At 50.9% G+C, this 19,209-nt stretch overlaps 1 protein-coding gene and 1 pseudogene across 2 annotated transcripts in view; one reads left to right on the top strand and one right to left on the bottom strand.

Moving 5' to 3' along the window:
- The window catches only part of USP14 (ubiquitin specific peptidase 14), a 991,689-nt gene that overhangs the window by 302,052 nt on the left and 670,428 nt on the right, over positions 1-19,209 (top strand). The window lies entirely within an intron of this gene.
- LOC138498736 (gametogenetin-binding protein 2-like) lies at positions 771-17,609 on the bottom strand (annotated as a pseudogene).

The following is a 19,209-nucleotide window of genomic DNA, read 5'->3' as shown; positions in this document are numbered from 1 at the left end:
TAGGAGACCTAAGATCTTCCTGGAAATGAGTGAATCAATGAGACACGATCTGTTGAGCAGAGTAGCCTTTCAGTAGAGTAGCATATTTCGGCAGATCACGCGCATGAAAAGCGTGCAGCAAGAGAGAAGTGCGCCAGACACGACGCGAGGGACCAGGAGGACGGGTGTGTCCCAGCGCTCCTCCTTATAAGCAGCGTGCCAGCTCCTGAAGAGCAGCCTGTAAAGACAAGCAGGTTCCCTCACTTGCATAGCGTAATACCATGGCTGAAGGCAAGCCTTGTGGGGGCTCTAGCAAGTGAAGTGATTGGGACCAGCTACTGGGTTACTAGTGCAGTGAAATCAACTGTACTGAGTGTACTGCGAGTACTGGACCCATGCCCTGTCTATGTAAGGTGTCACAATAAACGCCTCAACCACAATCCAGTGTCTTGTGCTCTTTTAGGCCACCGCAACCTTCTGTGATCATTTAAGCAGCAGTTTTTGTTAAACCTCTCCTTGAGGTGCTTTTGGTACTGTTCTCAGTTGATGTAAAAGGACTGTTTGCCAGAAATGCCTGTATTTCATATTGCGATATCTAGACCACCTCCTCCAATTACATTGATTCATCAAGGAGCTCCTTTTAAAGTCTTTGCATCAGTAATCGCATCGGGTGAAGGAGGAATTTCAAGACACTGAACACAGATACGTCGCCACTTCTGTGATCAAACCAAGATGGCCCAGTATATTCTGATGCGTTGCAGCAGCTCCCAACATTACCAACTTTGTCCTTGTCAAGGTGACACCCAGTATGACCTTTTTCCTGAGGTGTCTCGAGTACTTGGATCGCCTGAGCAAGCGCCTTGCTTGGGATTATGCTCAGTTTCACAGTTGTACGATTTGCTTTTCTTTTTCTTTCAGCCTTTTATGTTGCCCAGCATTCCAAACAGCTTATCTCAGTTGTAGTCTGCTTTTTCATCATAGTGGTGGACACATGCCTAATCACCTGTTTCATCATGATGCAAATTCCTTCCGTGCATGCTAAATCAGAGCCTTTCCGGGACTCTTGCTTCACTGCTCTCGAAGCTAGATGAATGGCCAAAATCTCTGCCATTGCTATGAGTTGATAATAAACCTTCTTTTATTTTCGGCTACCCTAAAAGACTTGCACTACTTGGACAAGTGCATTCATTGTGGACAATAACTTCTACAGCAATGGAACTGCCCTCTGTACTGCCACAGTATTTGCAGCTGCTGTCCAGCAAGTCCAGGGTGTCCTTGTCTGGACTGCTGACATTTTGATCTACAACCTGCAATGGACATGGAATCTCGCACACACTTGTTTTTCTGCCTGTTATTTCTTTTTTGACATGTTTCCAAAAGATGAGTAATGTAGTCTGTCTCGAGGGCAGACATGAATGTGGCAATCGTGCAGACAGCAGCGCAGCCCTTCGTACGGTGCAGCCCAACAACCCTTCACTGCAGTCTAGCTCACCAATTAGAATATCCTAGGCACAAAGTACTTTTAGTTTTTTTTTTGCACTCTGTGTTAAACCTGTAACTCCGTAAATATGTTTCTAATGTTTCCAACACAACTAGAATCTATTAAAACCACTTCATCTCTGCGCTCCCAAGACATCCATCCAACACCCCCCCGCTCCCCTCGCACCCCAATGGCGCCGGGAAAGGTCCAAAGTGGAAAAGGATGTTAATTTTCATATCCTTGATGTCTCCACTACTTTTCTTATCTGCGCCAAACGTTTTTCTAGTATCGACAGTACTACTTCTCTCTTCACCCAAATGCTTCATTATATGTTTATCTAAAACGTGCAACTGACCTCTCTTGTTTTTCTTGCTTTTTGGAATATCATTGATCATGTCATTTTAGTTTGGACCTATCCACATAGAATGTGCAAAGCTTTGTTGCATCAGTTATATAAGTCCATGTGACTGAAAGGACACCTTTGGTTCCGATAGTGAAGGTGAAGGGCTCTTATGCTGGATTTCCAAACTTTACCAGCTGGGAGAAAAGGCGTTTAACACTATGGCGGTAACCAACACAAGGGACTAGTGGAGAAAGTGCACTGAAGACTTCTTATGTGGTTCCTATTGTAGCAATACTGAGATCCTGCTGTTTGAGCATACCATGTTGTTGGACAAACTGCTTCAGTTGTGAACTATGAATGTGATGTCCATCAATATTCATCATGTTGTCAAAAAATTCCAACCCATCGTCTGGTTCGATGAAGAGAAGGATCTGTTGCTTCTTGAAGGGAAACTCCTCCCCGTCCCTGCAGACTGCAACCAGCTAGGCCACATCTGCTGTTGCAGCTGCTATTCCTAGCTTCCCCCAGATTTGGTGCGAGAAGTGGTGTCAAGGGGAAGAGAGCAAAGTGTGCTGGAGGATGTGCTATGAGATTCAAGATGACCAGTGATGAGATTTTGTTGCGGAATGATTAGCGATTCCAGCACCCCAGTGTAACGGCAGTGGAAGAAGGTGGTTGGGGCCCGGGGATTGATGTAGGGAGAATCAAGAAGGATAGATGAGATTTGAGACTGTAGTAAGTCCAGGATTTTGTTTGAGAAAGTGGCATTGACTTGTGTTTTGTGCACCTAGTTAGAACTTGGCTGTTACTGGTCAAAAAGCATTTTGGGGCAGAATTTGCATCATACTTGATAATGACACCCACTTTTGCTCTGGCAGTTCACCTTCGAAAAATCACACTTAGGACCAAATACAACCTGTCAATTACAAGAAATTAAATATGTTAAAAAAAACAAAAAAAGTGTGGCCTAAATGTGAGTGTTGTATGAGCAAGTCTGTTTATAGTGTGACGAGTAAGTGAAGTTTTGGCTTTTCAGTGCAAATGGCAACTACATGTTTAAAACAGTGTGCTCGCCATGGTTAAAAGCATCCCCCTATATAATCGGACGGCTGAGTTTGCTTGCAGAGGCTTTGAACAAGAGGCAATGCTTGCTATGTTTTATAGAACTAGCACTGGTATGTGATTTTGGGAAGTGATTCTAGTCGACCTGAAAGGGTTTTTCTCACACATACAACAGTTGGGCAACCTACAATGAATTACAAATAGTTTTAGTATTTACACAATTAAATTAGCATATACACCGTAGGTGTAATCGTGAAGAACCATATTTATCGAGAGCCTGCCAAATGGAATCCAATCATCGTTCTTGAACAGGTCTCAGAGCCAATGCACACCACCCAAAAACCAATGTGGCCAGAAGACTTCCCATTTGATCTGCACCCTCTCAAGCTTGTGCCAGACCCTCCTCAGATGCTGTTGCAGGCAAATGCCCTGGCACTAAAGGGCCTCAGAGGCCAGCGGCATGCTCATACTCTATTCCGCCTGTGCCCAAACACCAGGCGAATCCTCCAGAAACTATATCAAATGAAGCGCTGAAAAAGCAAGATGGTACAGTTCAAAGTCTGGAACTCCTAAGCCCCCACGTTCACACGGATGCTGCAGCATTTTCAGGCACGGCTGCTTTTGCTCCCATAAAAAAAACTCTGCTCCTGTCTCTCAAACTCCAGAAAGCTTGACTTCTTCACACAGTGAGGCAGCATACTCCGAATATAGCTGACGCAAGGTGCTAGTTATCATTTTTTTTAATTTTTTTTTTAAATATAACAATTTTGATTGATTTTGATAAACTCACATAATCGGCAATTGCATACCATTGCTTGGTTTCTAGCACAGTGCAGTTCACAACATACATGGCACATCAGTGCAAGTGGTGGCTGAAAATAGATAAATCAGTCCGATTGGGGGGGCGTGTCTTACCCAGACGCTATTAATTTTTGCACCTATGCTCTCATGGGTTAGCCCTAGTCCTGACATATGCCCGGCCCATAGTGTCATTACCGGATCAACTCAAGTCATTGTGGTTGATTAGGCTCAGCCTTGTTTAAACCGGCACATCGGCCTGGGGGTGGGCACCGAAGTTAGTCCAGTTAATCTGTTACCCCACTTCCTCCCATTTGCCCCACACTTTCTGGAACTTCTGAGGACAGTCCCTGGAGTTGTATATCCGCCTCCCCAGAGCCATACATCATGACATTTCAGCAGACCATTGGCCAAGACGTGGGTGGACTAGTGAACCCCGCAGTGTGGCGATAGGCTTTTTAGCTAGCCCCAGTGCGGTTGATATTAGTGGTTTTTTTCATATTTAGTAATCCCCCCCCCCCCATATACCCAATGGCGCCAATCGAGCGTCATTCAGGATTTGGAAGCTTAGGAGTCTAGACAATTGGTCAAAACATTTGCCCCAGAATACCTGTATTCGTGAGCATTCCCACCACGTGTGAAAAAAGGTCCCGTCTTCCATCCCACATCGCAGTAATCCTGGTTTGTCGCTCCCCCAGCGAACCAAAGCTGTTCTAGAGCGGTATACCAGGTGTAGAACCTTGAATTGGATAAGTCGAAGTCTAGCCTCTATACCTATGTCTCTCGGGAACATAAGTGCCTCCACCCAGTCTTCCGGGTCTAATGGCCTGATATCTGCCATCCGGTTCTCCCGTATAGTGCTTGGGAACCAAATGCTGTCAATACCTGATAAAGGGTGGGAGTGGCCCTTATGACGATGTGATTTTGGAAAGACGTTGGGTTCTATGGGCGAACATTCGGGCAACTTCTGCCAGGGCAGGGAACTGGGTCCCAATAGCGTCCACATTTGTATATAACGGGACTGTTTGGATTTGCGAAGCCCATTTGTTGTCTGCAGGGATTCAAAAGAAGCCAACTGGCCCCCACTCCCCTCCCCCCTGTTGGGGAGAATTCTCATACATGTGCTAATTCTCTCCACCTTGGAGACCCCCAGCAACTTTGCTGGATTTTGAGGACTTGATTTTTTTTTCACCTGGAGAGAGTGTTACCCTTTTTCCCACTCTCTCATGTATTTTTATGGGATTTTGTTTCATACACAGTGTTCCTTTTTGGTTGTGGAGTCTGACAAACTCCTAAGGCATCATCTTTTACATTGTCACACAGCACCTTCCGTGCAGTGACACAGGGAAGTCTTTCAAGATTTCCCAAGGTTTAAATACCTTCTCTGGGATGAACTACCGTTTCCCAGAGCAGTAAAGTGAAATTGACTTTACTTAGCATTGTAACTTGCTAGACCCAGCACACCCTATCTTACAATAGAATGCTGCAGGTGTTACTTAGTATCGCCTTTGTCTAGCTGCTCATGTAACATATTTATGTTACCCTTCCTCACTGAATGGCTGGAGGCAGTGGTTTCGTTTTGAACTACCATGGTTTGCATTTACCGCTGCTGTTCGCAGCTCAGGTAAAGCGAGCAACCGCAGGAGCCATCTTTTTTAAAATGGCGCAGTGCCCTCTTTGACAAAATGGTTCCCGGTCTTCTTTTTTCGCCATGTCTTTGTGGAAAGCTCCTTCTAGAGATTTTCTCTGCGTGGCAAACCAGGTTTGGTCTTTGTTCATTTCGCTTTTTGGGGGGATTCAGGAGTGAAGCCCGACTCTGGCTCCAGAGTGTCTGGGGTAGGCAGGAAGTGAGGGAGGTGCCCGAAACTCCGTGCTTAGTCTCCTCGCACACCCAAATGCACTCTGTGGTGATTGGCTGGCTGACTGTCCTGCAAGGGCAGCCACCCTGCTGCCACCCTGCTGGGTGAGTGACAGCTAGGCTGGAATGAATGGGAGAGGACTGAATAAAAGGCAAGTCTTTTGGCTTTGAAGGCAGAATCGACCACTGGATGAAGGAACCGAATAAGAGCTTGAAGAGGACACCTGCTGCAACTCCTGGACTGTTGGTTTGCCTGGGGGAAGCCCTGCTGCAGTGCCGAAACGCCAAGTTCGCATCGACAGAGAAGCCCGTGCAAGGACGACTTCTCCCTTTGAGTTGGTGGGACCAATCAACTCCAAAGTAAGCCACCTGGACATCCATCTCAGAGCTGGTTGAATTTGCACAGAGTGGCTGCTGGAAACCGTAGAGCCAGGGAGAGGAACACCAGATTTGTGTGCGTTACTTTTAAGCTGGCCTAAAGCTTTTAGAAGATCCTCCGGAATCCCAGAAAGCAGCACTGACCAAGCCTGAGCCCTCTCAGCAGAGTGCGGGACCCCAGAAGCAAGGACCGTCCATCTCGACAGACCTGGCCGGGTGGTCCGGCCCCCACCGAAGCACCCCAGTGGGAAGCAGACTGACGAAGTTCATCAGGGTGTGGGAGTACATCTCCACCGATCGTTGGGTGTTGGACACCCTGGCCAACGGGCACTTGCTGGAATTCCTAAAGAAGTGCCCTCGCATTCCTCCCGTGGCCAGGAAGGAGAATCATCACGTCCCTCAACTGCTGTTGGAGGTAAAGGCGATGCTCAAGAAAGGTGCCATCGAGCTCGTCCCCAGGAGGCCCCGGGGCTCTGGAGTATACTCAAGGTACTTCCTCGTCAGGAAGAAGACAGGTGGTTGGCGCCCCATCCTAGACCTGCGTCGGTTAAACAAATACATCAAGGCGCAGAAATTCAGGATGGTCACCCTCCAGCACGTACTGGGACAGCTGGAGGAAGGCGACTTCCTATCGTCGCTGGACCTGGATAATGCTTACTTCCACATCCCCATTCTAAAAAGGCACAGGAAGTTCCTAAGGTTCGTGGTTCAAGGACGCCACTACCAATTCAGAGCCCTACCGTTCGGATTAAAGTCGGCACCCAGGGTTTTCACCAAGTGCCTGGCACCATTGGCGGCGCGGCTGCGCCTGCAGGGGATCCACGTCTACCCCTACCTGGACGACTGGCTAATCAAGGGAAGGGAACTCGCCATCGATCATACGGTGAGGACCGTCTGGTTGCTCACGGAGCTGGGGTTCTCCATCAACTACCCCAAATCCCACCTGGTTCCGTCGCAAGTAGCACTGTTTTTGGGGGCGAAGCTCGATACAGTGGAGCAATTGGCGTCCCCTTCAGAGGAGAGGACCAAAACCATCCTGGGCAAGGTACGGCGACTGTTAGCCACGGACGTGGCCAGGGTGAGGTCCATCAAGTCCCTTCTCGGGATGATGTCCTCATGCATCTACCTTGTACCCCTTTGCAGACTTCGGATGCGTCTGCTACAGGAGTTCAACGCCTGCTGGTTTCAGGCGGGGGGCTGCTTCGAGGACCGGATCCCCCTCGACGAGGAGTTCCGTCGGGCGATCCTATGGTGGGGCACCAGGGCTCACCTCACGACGGGCACAGACTTTCAAACCCCGGCGTTTCAGGAGACGGTGACTACGGACGCCTCTCTGGAGGGTTGGGGGGCCCACACCGGAGATCTCCACCCAAGAGGCCTTTGGCTCCCGGAGGAGAGGTCTCTTCACATCAACATCTTGGAGCTCCGTGCAGTGTTCTGGGCGCTCAAGTCATTCATCCCGTCCCTCAAGGACAAAGTGGTGAGGATCTTCACCACAACACCACCACAATGTTCTACATACGGAAGCAGGGAGGCACCAGATCCCCAGCCCTATCCAAGGAGACCCAGGATCTGTGGCACTGGGCCGTCGCCCAGGGGATGTTTCTGGTTCCCTTCCACCTGGCAGGAATAAAAAACACCATCGCCGACTCACTCAGCAGGGAGCTGTGTTCGTGCCACGAGTGGGAACTGCGCCAGGATCAAGTGGATCGACTCTTCCAACTATGGGGCAAACCCCAGATCAACCTGTTCGCGACAGCGGCGAACTCCAAGTGCCAGAGGTTCGCCAGCAGGTCCCCACAGCCGAGGAGCATGGGCGATGCTTTCTCGTTCCCTTGGGACGGCCTGTTTCTATATGCGTTCCCTCCATTGCTGTTGCTGCTCCGCCTCATCGGCCAGCTCAAGAAGTCCAGGTGCAGGATGATCCTCGTCGCACCGGTGTGGCCAAGGCAGGTCTGGTTCCCGGACCTTCTGGACTTGTCAACCTTCCCGCCAGTCAGGCTGCCGGCGGACGCGGATCTTCTCTCCAGAGAAGGAGGCGCCATTCTACACCACGACTCAGTCGCTGAACTTGCAGGCCTGACTCCTGCAGCGCTAGAGTTTGGAGGTTACGATACCCCAGCTGATTGCAGAGAGGTTCTTGCAAAGGCCAGGGCATCCTCAACTCTCGTGCTAGGGTCATAAATGGAAGAGGTTCTCTGTCTGGTGCCGTGCACAGTAGATTAACCCTCTGCGGATTATGGCCCCTCAAGTGCTGCAGTACTTACTGTCGCTGGCCAAAGCTGGACTGGCCCACGCCTCCATAAAAATACATCTGGCTGCCATCTCCCGATATACCAGGACTACGGGACGGGCATCCTTGTGGTCTCATCGCCTGGTAAAGGAATTTATGAAGGGACTATTCCATGCATTCCCGCCGGTGAAGGCTCCTGCCCCACCGTGGGAACTTAATGCGGTGCTGACCAGGCTCATGGGAGCGCCATTCGAGCCTATGCATTCGGCGCCCTTGAAGTTCCTGTCATAGAAGACAGCGTTCCTCGTGGCCATCACCTCTGCACGACGAGTGGGAGAGATTCAGGCCCTATCTTGCAAGCCTCCATACTGGACTTTTCATGACACAAGGATAGTGCTGAGGACGCACCCCTCCTTCATGCCCAAGGTGCCGTCGGACTTCCATCTTAACGAGCCCTTGGTGTTGCCCGTTTTCTTTCCGTCGCCTTTGTCGCGGGCCGAGAGGACTTTGCACTCGCTGGATGTAGCTAGAGCGCTGAAGTTCTACTACGTGGACCACACGAAGAGTTTTCGGAAGACGTCACAGCTATTCGTGAACTTTGGGTCTGTGAATCAAGGGAAGGCTCTCTCGAAGACTTCCATTTCCAGATGGCTCTCCGGCTGCATCATGCATTGTCACTGGTTGGCAAACCGACCGCTGCCCGGCCGTCTGAGAGCCCATTCGACCAGAGCGATCGCTGCTACCATGGCGTTCCTGTCTGGTGTGCCCCTGCTGGACATCTGCAGGGCTGCTACGTGGAGGTCGACGCACACCTTCACAAGATTCTACTGCGTCGATCGGGATTCCAGGGAGGAGTCCAGTGTCGGCCAAGCAGTGCTGCGCAACCTGTTCGCTTAAGGTGAGCCTGGTGAGGAGGTAAGAGATGCTTAATGTTGAGTTGTATTGCTTAATGTTGAGCCTGTTGCCACCTCCCGTGGTTGTGCATGTGTATACTGCTATGTATTCTTTTATTCATGAGCATGTGAATCCATGCCAGACCCCATGCTGGAGAAGGAACAAGTTACTGACCTGTAACTTGTTCTCCAGCATGGGTCTGGCATGGATTCATGTACAAAAAGCACTGATTGGCACTTCCTTCCAGGAACATCACATAAATGTGTTACCATGTGGTGTTAACACCCCGAGCTAACGGCCCGGAAGCCCATGGTAACGGCCTGAACGACGCTATGGTGGTTGAGTGCTCCAGGCCATTCCACCCAAATTCCAGCCCTTGGAACGGGGTGTTAATGCCATTAGCACCCCAGGTTACAGAAGCGGTAACCTGGGGGCTTAAAACCCCCCCCCCCCCAAAATGTCCATTCATTGAATGGGACGCTGCGTGCGTCCTGGTCAATGAATGAAAATACTGATCCAAAATGGTTGCCATGGTTGTAGAAGGTGGGGCTCCATATAGAGCCCCTCTTCTATTACCATTGCGACTGGAAAAGGGAGGAGGGAAGCTGCTGTGGCAGCAGCTGGTGCCGCCCAACATTAAGATAAGTGGGGCGGGGAAGGGGATTGGGAAATGATAAAAGAAAACAAAAACGGGAGGGTGGGGGGAAGATGGTACTCCACGGCAGGGGAGGCAGCCTGGGGGTTCTGTGGAACATGGTGTGATGCCGGAAATGCATCTGAGGGACAGGGCCTCTGAATCCTTGTCCTTTTTCTGTTTTTACCGTGTGTTCTGTCATGTTTTCTGCCCAGGAGTCCATGAGGGACTCCTGGCAGTGCAGCTCTCTTTTGGTTTGGTGAACAGACCCATGGGATACCCTTATGGCACCCATGGGTAGGGGTACAACCCTGTGCCCCTAGTGTATGTTTTTGGGCACCTGTGGGTGGCCCACAGAGCAGGGTATGGGCTGGTGGCAGCTCCATGCTGAATTTGACAGGTGCTCTGGGTGTCCTCCATTTTGGGATACCCAGGCCCTGCCATTGGAATCAGTTGATTCCTGATAGGAAACAAGATGGCCCCTGTGGCCTCTTGCTTTCTATTGCCTGTTATCTTGTTTTTCCCAAAGTCCTGGGAAGCCCTGACTCTGTCCCTTCCCCCTGACTGGCTGTTGGGTGGAAGTTCCATATATGGTGTTGTTGGGAAGGCCCAGCTAGACTGACTGGAGCCTTCCCAGTGACTGTATGTTGTGGGTACCTCCTGTGGGTGGGACCTGGGTGAATGGAGTGTGTGACCAATATACACTCCTTGTTGTGGTTGTCTGGTTTCTGGCATGAGAGACAAAGACTGAGACAGCCCTGCCCGAAACTGGCCTGAATGCAGTGTGTAGTGTTGAATGGCTGGGTACTTGTCCCAATCCACATTCCTTGTTGTGAGTGTCTGAAAGGGAGGAGTGTGGCCTGAATGCACTGTGTGCCTGATTGGCTGACTGACTGCATGAATGCCCTTCTGTGTGATTGGCTGCTGTGTGTGTGCCAGCAGTGTGGATGAGAGACAGAATAGTATATCTGGGGACCTCTCACCACTGGAAATTGTTCAGAAGCATTCAGAAGCTGAGTCTCCACTCAAGAGTAACTGGATTTGCTGATCCTCGACGTCCAGCTGGAAGAAGACGACTTGCTGTGGCATTTGCTTCGACGGAATTGAAGGTTGTCGAAATCGTCGAGGACTGACCCGAGAGAGGACCTGGTAAGGCGCCCTCTTCCCGTGCTCCGAGGGACCATCGAGCACCGCTGAATCTTCGCCGAAGCGCCCTGGAAGTCAGACCCTCGAAAGGCTGCCGACCCGAGACGGGACCGCCGAGGAGATCGAAGTGAAGCACCCGGACCTCGACGCTGTCGAAGTCCATTGCCGTCGACCAGGGTTCGCAGGTTTGTGTAACCGCTGGAGGCCCGTCGAAGTTGTGTTGCCCAGCCGTGGGAGCCACTTGACGCCGAGCCGCCGACGACCGGAGCCGTCCGCTCCTTGCCTAAGAACATTTGACTCGAAGGACTCCCTCGTCCGCACCGTCGACCGCTTTTGCCCTGCCGGAGAAAGTCGAGGACGACCAACGCGCCGAGGAGAATCCGCCGGTGGGTTTCCCGCCACCTCACGATCCCAAAGACTCGAGCGACTCGACGCCCTTGCTGGGCTCCCGTCTCTACAATCTTTGCGGTCCAGAACTATTGTCATCGAGGTGCCCCGCACACCTCCGCCTTGCAGGACGCCGACGCCCCGACGCCGACGAGCACCGCTCGGACGAAGCTGCCGCCTCTTCGACATCGTTCTACCTCGTTTGTCGACGGACGTTCGACGCCCCGTGCCTCCCGCTTGAAAGGGAAGGCATTCAAGAAGGGCCGTCGATTCCCCGTCGCCGAACCCCGAGGTCTTCGACGTTTCTCGACGCCTCTCGACGATCCGTGACTCCTGCTTAAAAGGGGGTCATTCAAGAAGGATCTGTCGACGCCTCTTCGAAGAACTCGACTCCACCAGGTACATTGGGGGGGTAAAAACATTGTAGGAGAGAATAAGACTGTTGAACAATATATGGACTGGGCTTGTGTCATATCCCTTTATTTTACAGGTTGCCCAGGTGGGGGGATCTCCACACAGAACTGTGTCCAGTAGCTAGGGCCAGTATTCTGCCTATTGTTTCAACCATCTTTTATCTCTCCTCTCTCTATTGCTGGTTTCCTTCTTATTGATCTGTGTGCCATTTTTACAGTATTGTGAATGCACTTTAATGAGGTCTAATATTAGTGGTACCACTTTAGAATTGTAGATATTTATCATTATTGGTTTTCCTGAGCACAAAGTGCGTTGTTGTGATAAGTGTACATAACCCTTGAATATTAATTATATAAAGACTGTGTTTTCAGTAATACAGTGTGTGGACATTCCTTTGTGGGGGGCTTGGGGATACACTGTACTTAAGAACCAGCCTGCATCACCTCCTGAGAAGCTAGGCCTTGATTGCTCGTCCATCGCTACCGTAATCGAGAATCTTGGCTGGGGTCTTCTGTGCCTCTCCTCTACCATATAGAGAGCGGAAGTACAGACCCCCCCCACCGGTCTTGACACATGGGCTGAAAGATTTCAGTTTGTGATCTGAGATTTCAGTCTGTGATTGGCTTCGCCCCACTATCCACCCGCGCCCCAGTGCTAATTCTATTAGTTACTGACCTGAGCGGCTGAGAGAGCAGAAAGATGGCCAACCAGAAGGATGGCACAAAGAACAGGACTGAAACCACAACTGGCAGCCCATTGGGATTATATTTAATCAAAAGGCATTATCATAATGAAAGTGAAGGTACATGGTAATGCACTAGTGCTCATCCTAAATGTAGTTTGGGTTGGGGTGAGGGGAGGAGAGGATGGGATAAAATGTATCCCTGCAGCACTGCACTTAAGTTGACTTCTGTTGCCATGTAAAAAGAAAGATTGGGAGAATGAATACCAAGTACACCCCAAATGATATGAGCAGGTGAGTGAGGCTATAATGACGTCACTTACCTCAAAAATCAGTTTGCTTCAAAATGTATAGCATAATATTCTGGGAGTCCCATTGAAATAAATGGGGGAGCAGGGAGTTTCAAAAAGAGAAGGCGGGGGGGGGGGGAGTGGCAAAAATACTTCTTTCCCAATAATCTCCCACTCTCTCGCCACAACAGTTGTTCAATGAATAGAAATAAATGGTGCATAAGCTGTTCGTAGCATTTCTTTGTGGAGCCCACTGTCTTTGTGACCAGAACCACCACTACATGGATCCAGTTCTACTGAGTCGTGGGGTACCGGAGTGTTAAGCAGAAACCTGTGCAGTTCCCTCTGTGACCACTGCAAAAGGTTTAGGCCTACAGGTGTTTGGCAGTAAACCCACTTGGTAGCCGTCTGTACCACACAGATTCACTTGGTAGTTGTGGCTGAGCAGTCAGACTTCTCTCAAGAAAAGTTAGGCAGTATGTGGAGTATACAAGATAGGCCAATTTATACCGTAGAACAAGCAGACACGGAACAGAGCTTGGGTGTAAAGATATATAATTTATTTTAAGGACACATCTATGAAAACACACTGGCACTGATACGGCAAACAACTTCAATTACAATTACTATAAGTATATCAATCCCCTAACAATATTTCAACAAGTCTAAGTTCAACGGCACCACTTATTTGCAGACAGAGGTGAATGCTTTAACCTAGATGGCACTCTAAAATTCGTTAGAACGGGAGAGAAAAGTCAGGGTATGAAACCAACTCGGTACCAACACTTTTACGAAGCAAATGCAACGCCCGTAAGGCAGGGTCTACTGTGGATCACAAAGTTCAGAGCCCAGGCCCACTCGGAGAGAGGCAAGGCGATATGTCCCAAAAAGTATCACAGTGGAAATGCACTTCGAGTCGTTGTAGCAAATTGTCACAGAAAGGTTGGACCAGTTTAGAACAAAAATTTAAGACGGTCCGGAGGCGACCCAATGGAAAAGTAAGGATTTAAGACACCTCACGCTAACCGTCACAAGGGAAGCCAGGCGGGCACAGTACCTTGTAAGTGAAGAGACAGCTCCGGCGGGGGCAGTTGTTCCTGGTGGTGGATGCAAGTTGGTGCTTTGCCAAGAGATGAGATGATCTGTCATCGAAGGAAAGTTGAAGATCGTTGCACCACCAGGGAAGAGACCAGCCGCGGAGTGCTCCGTCACAAGGCACCACCTTTTGGTCGCGGTATGGGCTAGTGGCTATTCGGTTGCCGGGGTGCTCAGCACGGGCAATTCCACCACTACGCCCTGGAAACGAAGCAAAAGCAAAGGGACTGGTTGTTCCCACCAGTCGGGGGAAGAAGACTCTCCAGCAGGGAGATCTCCTCTGTCGTTGGGAAGTGGAGAGTCGGTTCAGCAGGGCTCCACCGGAGGTGTCGTCGTTGCAGGTCGGCTCAGCTTTACCCTCGTCGGATTCTTAGGTCCTGTGGCGACTTCTGAAGATCCAGTCCCAAGAGCCCTGCTTTTATGCAGCAAACTCCCATTCATTCAGCCTAGCTGTCAATCAAAACACGCCAAGTGGTGAGCGGGGTGGCTCACCACTTGGGCCAATCACACCAGTGTGCGACTTGAGTTGGCAAGGCAACTCAGTCCAGGGTGCCTAAACCCCCTCCCACACCCCCGGTGGTACCCAGACAGAATGGCACCACTTTGGAGGGCCTCTGTGCAGAAGCCCGCCAAAAGTGGAACAAAGGGCTCAACCTTTGGTTCGGAATTACAGAGGTGAACACAGACGCCATTTTAAAAACCAAGTTCTGTCAGAATATACCGACCGGTAGAATTATTTAAGACAAATAAACCGGCGGTATGTTAGAGACTAACGTAAAAAAGTATTAGCCTCCAACAATGGGAAGAATCCCATAGGAATATATTCGGGATCGAATATACAAAGTAGTTTCCACTGCCACTAGCCTAAACTCGACGAGGGTGGACGGGACAGTGCCCCCTCGAATAACAGACCCAGGGGTAATCGAATTACCCCTACCGGTACGTCCACAATAGGATGGTTTGTACTAGTTCTGTTAGTAACTTTAGGTCTAGTAAAGCCATTGGTGACTTTTCATGCCCTGGGAAACAGTAGTCAGTCCCAGGGTATGGAGTTTATGCTGGGGATCCTCTAGGACACCCTACTGTTACGGCATGGAGGGTGCGGTGTAACACACATAGCAAAACACATGAGGCCCTATGGAGTAAAAGACTCCATAGCCCATAGAACACATTGACATTCACAGGAATTAACCACATTCATGTCCAAGAATGGGAGAAAAGAGTCTCACTCTTGGTAGGATGGAAAAAAACAAACTCCAGAAATCCAGCAAAGCTGCTGCGGGGGACTCACTAGGTTAGGAAATTCAGTCTAAACAGAGAATTCTCCCTAACACGGAGCTCGCTCCGAGGCCTCCTTGATTGGAGCTTCTCTTAAAAGTACCGGGGTGCGCCCCGAGGCCTCGGCTGAGGTTGTTGATACCGAACGAAAGTTCGAGGCCCGGCGTGAAGAGGCTTCTACCGGACTCTGGTCCGAGGTCCCTCGTTTAGAGGATAAGGTGACCAGCGGTTTTGAGAGGCCTGTTAAGGCCTTGTCGGTGAAAGGTGTTCCTCATTGCTTCCGCTCTTGCGGTGACTCCAGAACTGTTGAGGAGGCAAGGATTACATTTTCCAACTGTAATTCCTCCTTTACCAGCAGTGTCGAGGTCCTTCCTGCGAAGGCTAGTCTGGCTATTATCATGTCACAAAAACATCCTAGGCCACACAGTACCGGCTCGGTCGAGGTTCCTCGTGTTAAGGATAAAATGAAGACCTCTGATCCGCCTGTGGGGACCCCTGCCTCATTTCCACATGTGTCGCAGTTCTCCTCGGGTGCTGACAAAATGGTGAATGTTCCCGCCAAGACCACGGTGGCCATTTTGGACACATCCCTTAAAACTACGCCATCGGCGTTAGGTGTAGGGGTTGGTTCGGTAGGTGAACATCGGTTTCCTTGTGCACATCCGTTTCGTCGAGTTTGACTGGAACGCCAGGATGTGCCTTCCGCACAATGTCTCGCTGGCACCCTTGATTTATGTGGACACCTCTGATGATGGGCCTTCTTAGCAACCCTCTCCCCTGCGTCCCTGGAATTATCCTCCTCATGAGAGGCCTCCTCCGGCCGCCCCAAAGTCGTCGGCGGAGGATGCCTTTTTTGGCAAGTTTCAAAAACTTATGCGTTCCGACCCCATGAAAGGAGTACTTTAAAGGCTTGTTTAGCGAGATATGCCCGCCTGTGCCGTCTGTTCCACCTGCGTCTCTGGTAGTTCTGCCGACGCCGCCTTTGCCTGCGGGGCCTCCCCCTATTCTTCCACCCTTGCCTCTGTTGTCGCCAGTGGACAAGGTTGTTGTGGTACCCGATGTGGTTCAGCCGGACCCTGACTTGTCGGATGACACGCAGGGCGATCAGGACAGCGAAGACCAGCCCTGCTCTATCAGAGCCTTTCACAACAGGGTGCTGGACATGATGTGTCTTTTGGATGTTCCAGTGCCCGAGGCACCCGCTCCGCAGGAGGGCTTGCTTTCAGGAGTTCACCTTGTCGCGTTCGGAGCCTACCGGCTTGTTCTTGCAGAAGGACATTTTGGCCGAGGTCCATAGAGTCTGGGAGGGACCATACTCTGGACTATTTGTCAATAAGAAAATTAATGCTCGCTACAGGCTGCATTCTTCGGAAGAGGTGGCCTTAGCATCATGTCCGCCCGCCTCCTCCACCGTGGTGGCTGCGGCCACTTTGCAGTCCAGGCCTCTGGCATCCTCTTCTACGATGGCTACTCATGTCCTGGGCAAAGAGGATAAGCTTTTTGAATCCCTTGGGAGGAAGATTTTTGCTAACTCAGCCCTGCAATTGCGTCAGGCTAATGCAGAACTCGTGTTAGCGGGGGCGATTATGAAAATGTGGAAAGGTCTGTTGGAGTTTGAGGAGTTCATCCCTGCTGAAAAGCTTGAGGACTTCAAGGCAGGATTGTCGGACGCCAGGGTCCTGGCTCAAGATCTGCTGGAAGCCGCGGCTCATCACGTGACACTTTGGCCCGGGGCCTTGTGCTTGGAGTGGATACCTCTCGGCAGGCTTGGCTGCACGCCACCAAGTTCTCTAAGGAGGTACAGGACAAGGTTATGGACCTGCCGCGGCAAGGAGCTTTTTCACTCCTCAACAGATGTGGAGCTGACCAAAACGAAGGATAGCACCCAGACCGCCAAGTCCTTGTCCGTCCTGGTAAAACCACCCTTTAGGACACAGACCGTTGTCACAATCCCACCCCTCCTCTGGTTTCAGGGGTTTTCTAGATCGGAAATCCCGCAGAGTCAATACCCTTTTGGGAAATACCAGCCAGAGGCAGCAACGGAATCCTTTTTTCTCCCTTTCCTCAGCCTCCTCCTCAGGTTCAGGTGGTGCCGCCACCGAAAAACCAGCCAAATGAGGGTTCTCTGCTCTCACACGAGACCCCGGTGGGAGGACGCATTGCGTCTCATTGTGAGGCGTGGCAGACTATCACCGAGGACCTGTGGGTCTTGTCAGTCACATGGGCAGGCTTCCGCTTACCCCTTCCGCCTACTGCACCCATCAATCCTCCCTTTCCAGCAGTCTGATTCGCCCTCCCTCAGGGCTGAGATTCAGAAGTTACTGGATCTCAGAGCAGTGGAACCTGTTCCCCTAGTGGAACGAGGGGATGGCTTCTACTCCCAACTGTTTACGGTGCCCAAATCCAACCAGGCTGGCCTGCGCTCCATTCTAGACATTTCCCAGTTCGATCTTTTCCTACCCCAAGAGAAATTCTGATCACGCCTGGTCGGATAAAGTCCTCTTTGCAGATGGGTGATTGGCTGAGTGTGGTGACCTTCAGGATGTGTATATGCATATTCTGATCTGGAATAAGCACCAGAGACACCTGCGTTTCTCTGTGGGAGAGGAGCATTTCCATTTCCGAGTGCTTCCTTTTGGCCTCAGCTCGGCACTGCATGTCTTTACGAAGATATGTCGGTGATTGCAGCTCATCTTCGTCTGCAGGGTATCCATGTGTATCTGTATTTGGACGATTGGCTGTTACGCAGCCCTTGCCCGCTGAAAGCTGCATGCAATCTTCAGTCTCTCCTCCAGCTCCTGTTTCACCTTGGGCTGTCGGTGAACTGGCGGAAATCTTCCATGACGGTCTCTCAGGACTTGCTTATCCTGGGTTTTCGCTGGAACACGATCGACTGCAGAGTTTACCTGACCGGGGACAGAATGGTGTATATCTGTTGGCCAAGTGTCAGATGTTTACGCAGTCGGAGAGCATGTTGGCCTGGTGGTTCCAGAGGCTTCTGGGCCTCATGGCCTTGTGCATATTGGCTCTTCCTCTTGCCCGACTCAAGATGAGGCGGACTCAAACGGCTCTTCCGAGTTCATGGCGTAAGGCTGTGGATCCGGACTCAAAGATGATATTGATTCTGGCTTCCATGAGAGCGGACCTGCGGTGGTGGTCGTCACTAATCAACCTGTCGGTGGGTGCGGGGTTTCGAGACCCTGCCCCGATGGCGTCAGTCACGACGGACTCCTCCCTTCTGGGGTGGGGTGCGATTTTGGACCGTCTTCAGGTATCGGACCTTTGGTCGCACCAAGACAAGCTCCTTCAGATAAATCATCTGGAGCTTCTGGCGATTTTCCTAGCGCTCAAGGCGTTCAGGCCGGTCATTGCCAACAGAGTGGCTCGTATTCGCACGGACAATGTGGTGTCAATGTATTACATCAACAAGCAGGGGGACGCCTAGTCTCCTCCTCTTGTGGACCTGACCATCCAGATTTGGGAATAGGCGGTTTGTCATGGTGTCTGGTTGGTAGCAGTACGCATCCCGGGCCAGCTGAATGTCACGGCAGATGCCCTCAGTCGGCGAACAATGGTCAGCTACGAGTGGGAATTGAAGGTGGAGATCCTCTCATGGATATTCCTGTGTTGGGGCACTCCGGAAGTGGACCTCTTCGCAACATTGGCAAACAAGAAACTTCCTCTGTATGCCTCCAGAAATGGTCTGGGAGCCTCCTCTCTGGAGGATGCTCTCGAGATTCCTTGGTACAACATGAGGGCCTATGCTTTCCCGCCTCTGCCTCTGATTCATCGGACGATCTGCAAGCTGAGGAACACGGTGAACTGTTCTCTTCTGCTCATAGCCCTGTGGTGGCTGGCCAGGTTCTGGCTCTCAGAACATCAACAGCTGTTAATGTGTGCACCGATCGGGCTACCGGTGAATCCCGATCTGCTTCACCAGAGGGATCGACAGCTGTGGCACCCCTCTCCCCACAATCGTTTAGCCTGGCGGCATGGTGCCTGAGTTCAGATCTTTGGAGCATCTCAACCTGTCTGCTGATAACATGCAAATAATTCAGGCAGCCAGGAAGCCTTCGACAAGGTCTCAGTATAAGAGCAAGTGGCTTCGGTTCTGTCACTGGTGCTTAGCCAAACAGCTGGACCCCAGGGTGGCTACGATTGACACGGTACTGTCCTTCGTGACTCACCTAGCAGAATCGGGCATTCATGTTCTGTCATGCAGAACTTGCTTTCGGCGCTAGCAGCCTACCTATCAATG

The sequence above is a fragment of the Ambystoma mexicanum genome, chromosome 5q (assembly GCF_040938575.1).
Source record: "Ambystoma mexicanum isolate Mex_15411 chromosome 5q, UKY_AmexF1_1, whole genome shotgun sequence".
In the NCBI taxonomy this organism is placed as follows: Eukaryota; Metazoa; Chordata; class Amphibia; order Caudata; family Ambystomatidae; genus Ambystoma; species Ambystoma mexicanum.
The sequence above is the reverse complement of the archived record's forward strand: the minus strand, read 5'-3'. Positions and strand labels throughout refer to the sequence as shown.